The sequence below is a fragment of the Asparagus officinalis genome, chromosome 8 (assembly GCF_001876935.1).
Source record: "Asparagus officinalis chromosome 8, Aspof.V1, whole genome shotgun sequence".
Taxonomy (NCBI): Eukaryota; Viridiplantae; Streptophyta; class Magnoliopsida; order Asparagales; family Asparagaceae; genus Asparagus; species Asparagus officinalis.
This window is the reverse complement of record NC_033801.1, coordinates 3,547,938-3,554,978: the sequence shown is the minus strand read 5'-3', so window position 1 is coordinate 3,554,978 and position 7,041 is coordinate 3,547,938.

The window sequence follows — 7,041 nt, the reverse complement described above, 5'->3', positions numbered from 1 at the left end:
CTGCCGGTGGGACCCCCCAGTTACGTGGGGAGTGGGGGCCCCGCCGCGTTAGGTGCGTACGAGGGAAAGTTGACGGGCTTCTTAAAAGAGAACCGTTGCGTTGGAGCTTGGCGCGGTGCGGTGGCGAGCGCGGCGTGGCCCTATGAGCGCGTAGCATGGCGACCACGTCAACTTCCCTCTCTCTCTCTCGAATTAACGCGTTGGGATCCGCGCATGGGCCTCTTTTCCTGCAGTCCGCTGTCGGCCTTCACCACAATTCCACGTGTAAGGCCAACGAGGGGGAAATTGGGTACATTTATTATCGCCATCGCCTTTAGCAGCTGAGCTGTCTACGGATTCACCAAAAAGCTTTGCTACAGGGACCCAAAATATGGGACCAATAAAAAGGACAAGTGATGTGTCCCCCATCTATTGGATAATAAGTTGGCCATCATTAATGATGGCCAACTCATTATCCAATAGGAAGAGGACACCTCACTTGTCCCCTCTATTGGTCCTATATTTTGGGTCCTTAAAGAATTTTTCTTCACGAAATTAACTATTATTATTTAGCTAAGAAAAATAGAGAGCTCATCCATATTTAAGCGAGGACAATAATAGAGAGAGAGAGAGAATGTGGTACTATTTATTATGCCTCGCTTTCATTTGTACCAGTTTTGGTTAGGTACGTACCACTGTTGTAATGGTATGAATCTTTTTGTATTTCAACACCGCGTACTTGCTTTCTTGCGGAAGGAGAATGAGATATGAGCTTAATTGATTAGGTTAAGAGTAATTATTGGGAATTTATAGGGAGGGTGATGAACATTCAGCTAAGCAAAAGGATGGCAAGAGCTAATGCTTATTATTATGTTGATGGTGATTAGGATAATCACTTTTAAATATGAATTCACCAATTAACCGATTTTTCCGTATCGGTCCGATAGGAACCTGTGAATGAGGGAGTAGGTATTCAAGATGCAAGCTCAACAAAAGCCTTTATTTCTGATCGCAATGTATAGCTCCATCCAAGCTCCCACAGTCTTCATCACATTTAAGTTCAAGTACAAATGTTGTTCCGCATTTATATTCAGGGGTCGTTTGGTACATTTCCAAAAAAAAAAAAAAAATAATCGGAAAACAATGTTTGAAAACTATTTCTGGATATTGCAGAGAGTTTCCCCCATTTGATTTGTTTCACATTGAAACCATAGGCTGGAAAAACAAGGTTTCCATTTCTTGGGTTTGTTTGAACATCAAAAAATTAAAATATATCATTTCAGCCGTCGTTTCAATAGTGCTTTGAGCAATAAAATATTATATTTTAATCCCAACCGCCGTTTCAACCGTGCTTGAGCAATTACAAATTTCTTGAAGTGACATTTCTCACCAATTTCAGCCCCTTTTGGTCTGAAATGAGTTTTCTACAAAAACTGACGTGGCACTCCATTTCACCCCCTCATTTCTTTAAATCACACAGCGAACCAAACGCAGAGAATGGAACTGTCTTGAAATCAAAATCCTATGTGGCGCTGCTGCCAGATTTTAAATCCTCCATTTTTCTTTTTTTTAGCAAACAAACAGCTCCTCAAAGGAAAACAATGCTTATTATATTGATTAGGAATTAGCATATTGTTGCGCGTCGTGTGAAAGCGTGCTCGACAACCAAACGAGTCGGCGTGCGATGAGAGAAGAAAATCAAAACCAAAACACGAGTGCAATTCACCAAAATACGGTAAAAATCAAACCAAACACAAAGATATATGTGGTTCGACAATTGCCTACGTCCACGAGGAGAGGATAGGGAGATTTCACTATATGGAGGAGAAATACAATGGGTTACAACTCACACAATCTCTCAAATATAACCCTAACCAAAGATATCAACTCCTTCATAATATCTCTCTCTCAAAGTGCTCAAAACAGTGCTAAAATCTCTCATCTTGAAACCCTAAAAATGTGTTAGTATTTATATCAAACACCCAATCCAAAACCAACCAGAAAAACAAAACAAGCTCATAACCGTTTGTCGGTAGACCGCACACATGTGACTGGTCGACCGGTCAGAGAGCTGAAAAATCAGCCCTGTAACGTGCACGAGATCGGTCGACCGGTCGTACCCCTTCGATCGACCGACCGACCGAAACTCCTGTAAACCCTTCATCCTGGCGATTGCGTAGGTCAACCGCCCTCGCTCCATCTGTCGACCGACCCGAGGGTTACTGTAGATCCTAATTTTTTCGCCGCGTCTCTACACGTATTATTTATATCATATAATACTTGCTGCAAAAGCAGAAGTGCGTGATTGACATTTCCCTTATATATATATAATCATATATAGCTAAATATAGTTATTTATTTCTCGAAACAGTAGTAATAATTATTATGAGATTAATCAATATCCTTTTTCATTGGCTAAACTTAACTATCAAATTGGTATTTAAGATAAACTCTGCTTACCACTCTAGTATTAAAAAAATGCTCTGGCGTCTTTTTGGTATTTAAAGTGTGTAAAAGTGCTGACGATTAAAACTCGTCAGCTTTTCCGATGAGAACTGTTGGAAAAATTTCTTTCACCCCTCTGAACTCTTAAATTTATTGTATTTACACTCCTTTTCTCCTTCAACATTCTCCCTAAACTCAAATTTTTCTTGTCCATTTAGCCAATAAAAACGTCTTTCATCCTTTCTTTCTCTCTAGCCCCTCCTTCTCTTTTAACCTCTCCCAAGTTAAACCCAAACCCTAATCCAAAATTCAAATTAAAACCTTAATCCAAACAAGAGGTTGCTCATTCGGATTAGGGTTTAGGTTTGAATAGGAGGAGGTTGAAGGAGATCGAAGAAGAAGGGGGCTCTATGATGAAAAAGAAGAGAGGGTAAAGGAGGATCTTATTGGGTATAAGGGACAGGGAAAATTTTAATTTTAAGGAGATTGAAGGAGAAGAAAAATAAGACTATAACCATCATTTTTGTACACTTCAAATACTAAAAAGATGTGAGAGCATTTTAAATACCAAAGTGGTAAACATAGTCTAATTTAAATACTGATTTGGTAGTTTAGCACTTTTCGTATTATAATTATTTGTTTCACATTTAATAGAGTCGTCAAATCAATCTTCAATCTTTTAGATTCCTCGACGTAATCTCGGCTCTTGTTAGAATACATGTAAGACTATAACCATCAAACCTTAAGGTGCCGATTGGTAATAGGTTAAGTGAGAGGTTAAAGAGACTTAACCCCTTCTTAACCTACCAAACATAAAAAATCTATATAATGGTTAAAATGAGTTAACCCTCTATAAAATTCGCCAAACACAAAATATATAGAAAGGTTAAGCTAACCCCTCTAGAGTGATTAAAATGAGTTAACCCCTCAAAATGAGGGGTTTACTAATATTCCTATTTAGAAGGATTAAGAGTTAACCTCTCTAATTATAAAGAAAATAGCTAAAATCATTGTTATTCACAAACACTAAAAATGATCATAAGGGTTAAAATAAAACTTATTTAACGGGTTAATAATTTAGTGCTTCGGATTACCGAATGAGCTAACTATGTTAATCTTTTTTTTTTAATCTCTCTTCCTTAACCCTTTACCAAACGAGGCCAAATTAATTTAAGGTTTTGATACAGGGACGCTGAGTCCTATGACATGGAGAAAGTATCCGAGTACATTAGCTGTACCACGTCACCAGCACCTCTAACCAGTAAACGTCTGACAATTGTCAATTTGAGGCCACGTCATCATTTCTCTTCCTTTCCTCTTCCACCTTAATTTCCTTCTGTCGCCGCCATCTAATTTAATCCCGGATCCGATCGAACTCGACCGGCCGGCCCTTTCTCCTCCGGGCGGCCGTTCCGCAGTTCGGCGAATACCCCGGGAATTAAGAAAGTTTGACAAACTGATCACTTGCTCACCAATTCAAAAATAAATAAACAAATAAATATATTGCATATATACATGAACGTACGAGACGAGCGCAGCCATCGCATGCATTATTAGTACTTAAATCATCGTTTTGTTCAGTTACCGCGCGCGCGGGGCTGTGAAACGAATGACCATCGGTTCTGCGTGCACCAGGACCAGGAGAAGTAACTAACTAACTAAAGTCATTCCATTAATTATACTCGACCAATTTTTTTTTTTTTTTTTTTTTTTTTTGAAGCGGGAAAATTTTAGAATCTGGATCCTGCTACGTACGTACGGGCGTGTAAGTAGGAGCTGTCGGAGTCTCGACGGACTGCGGGGTGGACACAGGAGGAGTAAACGGTGGACCCCACCACGTACATACGTCGACATACATACATACATACATATATCCATATATATATATATATATATATAATGTAATGTAAGAACGTGTGACCGACGTCCAGTGTGTGTGTGGGGATGGTGGGGGGGGGGGGGCGGGGGGTGGGGCCGTCCATGAAAAAGGACAGCTGCGCGTCCGACTGCTGCTGTCGACGCATAGCTTTCAGAGTGCCAGTACTCCGTACCAGCATCAACCCCTGTTGCTGGACCACCGCCCATTACTCGTTGCATTCCTGGTTGCAAGCCCAAGCTTATTAGTGTTAGGAGAGAAGAAGGGTGGGCAAAAGAAAAAGAAAGGTAAAAAAAAAAAAAAAAAATCCTAGCATTGTGGCTCTATATGAATATCCTCATACGGAGAGGGAATGCAGATCGATCGTGATCGACTTATGTTCCGCTATCAATTCTAATCGATCAATATGATCGATCAACATACTTTAATTTATCAGCGCAGTTAGTAGTTAGCAAACTGTCGGTTATGACTACCCAGTAATTAGGAAAGGGGAGAGGATCGATGATTTGTTGGCCAATAGAAGAAGGAGGAAGCGTGGAATTTAGAGAAAGTTCATTTGATGAGATCGAATAGCCCACCTGATTTGTTCATAACTGAAAATTTCTAGAAACTGATTCGGTGGGTTTAATTGGTTCGCCCTCAATAACTGGCATTACAATCAGTACAACAATATATTAATATTTGCATCTATAATATTATATCAGTACGTACGATCAATATATAACTTCAAAAAAAAAAAAAAAAAAAATCTACGGTTAAGCGCGCGCTTGTCACCATGTGATTAATTATACCCTAGCAGCTCCATGATTTTTAGTATAGCGTATACATCCTCCAGCAGCTAGGACATTTTTTTCCTAGCTGCGCGAAGCCAACTTATTAGCTTTAGCTAGCTGTATAAAGAGAAAAACAAAAAATTTAAAACAAAAACAAAAGATAGTCCCACATCGCTCATCCTCATTTATAACTGGGAAAACGACCGGGACAGCATCTAAACGTGATCATGGCTGGTTTTTTTGTCTTTCTCCTCTTCGTTATTACACGTGCCCCCCAAGTCTCCGTCCTCTTGAGCATGAATGAGATCATCCTCACACAATTGCATTCTGTGATCGGGATCTTTGAGACACCCACGCGCACACACATAAATGTTCGCATCTTAAAAAATTGTTTGAATCTTAACCCCAACTAATTAAATGTTAAAAAAATTCTTCTTCTTTTTTACTGAATTGTTCACGACATCATCACCAAAACTATATAGACAGAGGAATCACACGTGTCACGGGGACCACCGTCAATCTGGCCTCCCCCTAATTCGTCACACCTGTGACCCCGCCAGCTGGGTCACAATCTTAGTACTCATGATGATGCAGCGTCGACTTTGATATCTGATCATGATGAGCGTCCGTTTACATTAGCATCCTAACGTTCATTTATCGCTCTTTATCACGCGCAAGGAAGTATTTTTCCTACTCCGCGAGCTGGTTTTAAAATCCATCTTAAAATGTTCGTCGGGTGAGCTTTGAACCTGAAATTAAACTATCTTAATTAGGCTCTCCTTTATATAAGTAGTAAGCTGACTTGATCACGTACGGCTCCTTTCGATGCACAGAAGTCGCACAAACTCTGTAAAGCTGGAAACTCGATCTCTTTGCCCAAAATGCAGACGATAGGCATTGTTTTTGCGAAATATCTACAGTTATAGCCACACTATGTAAAGGAGATGATTTCGGTCGCGATCGGGTCACGGATGAAATGAACCCGGCCCCAACAGGCGCGCAGATGGCTTCAGATGGAACAAAGTATACAGTACACTGAGGCGATACAAAAGAGGGACCCCCCCCTGTACCCAAGTACCCAAGAATAACAAAGCATGCGGTTCTCAGTAAAAAAGGATTCCTTTATCAGAGACGGGTCAGCTGATGATTATTAGCGTTTACAAAGTCAGATGCCATAAATAAAATATCTTAAATGTCTGAAGAAAAAGCATAACCAGGGGAAATGCCTCAATGAGTAACACCCAGCGAATAGGTTGGGATGGGAGTAGATCGAAGAAGAGTTAATCAAGGGGGAACATAACAACCAGCTGTCAAGGTACCGAGTCTATTTACCTTCCATTTGAAGGAACTTGACCTCTAGGACTGTTTGTACGGTAGAAAGGTCTTAAGGAGTTGAAAGGTCTGACCCATCTTTCTTTTTTTCTTTTTTCTTTTTTCTTTTTTTGGTTTGCGTGAGAGGACAACAGACTGAGGGAGCATCGAAGCGAGCAACCACCTATCTATATGTTCCTGATTCCTGAAGCTTATTAAAGCACCAGTTTTATCCACAGAAGATGGAGTTGGGCTTATAGCAAGGATCTCACAGATTTCAAAAGAGAAAACCAACCCCGTACGGTTCTGCGGATTGATTGAACCATTAGTCAAAACTCCTGAAGACGGTAGCAAGCTCCTCCCTAACAACACGGATGCCTACAAGATCCTCACTGTATACACCACCTCCGTGCAATAACCGAACACCGGAAGGATTTATGCATAGTATACGGTTGCTATGTTTCTCAAACTCACCATAAACCATTTGCCATATAACTGCAAAGAACGTGGCACAAATGCTCGGAAATAAAATCCACTGAATTTCCATAAGATATCAACAACAGAACTCCAGCTGCTAATGCAACTGAATACACTATTTTCCCAAGAACCTAGAAATAGGGGAAATAAGCAAAATTCTTTTTTTTTTTTGGGGGGGGG